We start from the raw sequence: 654 nt of genomic DNA, 5'->3' as shown, positions 1-654 counted from the left end.
AAGAGTAAGGGACACTTAGGCTACCCCAAACATTCTTGGCCAAACCAGGTCACCTCGGGTCTCTTGACCACTCAGACCTCTTCTATCACAAAGCCCTAAAATTGGAATTATCAACTTGTTCTAGAACTGGTATACTTGCAGAAACATGATAACTTCAGCTGAATATCCAAACAGGATCTGTTTCATTTCTCGAGTCCCACTCCCCAGACACAGCCTCCACCACTGACAGCCCAGCAGGTGCTTCAGGGGCTCCCCCTTTCCACGGCCATCTATCACCTCTGACATCCAGCATTAAAAATGCCCTGACACACACAAATCTGAGCATAAAGAACTCAGCTGCAGTCAATCTCTTTGGGGCGGAAAATCTCCTAAGGCAGGGCTCAGAAGCCCAGCCATAGGCTTTAAATTAAGGCAAACGGTGGCCAATAAGCACCACCCCAAACAATCATTTTCGAGCAAACCTCGAGGTGCTCCCATCCGGGCAGGGCTTCGCTGTTGCCCGCAGACAGAGTCCCCCGCCACGATTCGGCCCCGGCGTGGGACGGGAGACTCTCGGGGCCGGGAGGGTGGCACGCACCCGAGCCTGGAACCCGGGTCCGCCGAACCCGCACGTCCCCGCACGTCCCCGCACGTTCCCCCCCACCCGGGCGGAGC

General features: G+C 56.0%; 1 protein-coding gene across 1 annotated transcript in view; it reads right to left on the bottom strand.

The window, feature by feature from the left end:
* The window catches only part of KCTD6 (potassium channel tetramerization domain containing 6), a 9966-nt gene that overhangs the window by 9044 nt on the left and 268 nt on the right, over positions 1-654 (bottom strand). The gene's annotated exons all lie outside the window — the stretch shown is intronic.

Source organism: Lipotes vexillifer, unplaced genomic scaffold (genome assembly GCF_000442215.2).
Source record: "Lipotes vexillifer unplaced genomic scaffold, Lipotes_vexillifer_v1.1 scaffold989, whole genome shotgun sequence".
Lineage (NCBI taxonomy): Eukaryota > Metazoa > Chordata > Mammalia > Artiodactyla > Lipotidae > Lipotes > Lipotes vexillifer.
This window is presented reverse-complemented; position numbering and strand designations above follow the sequence as displayed.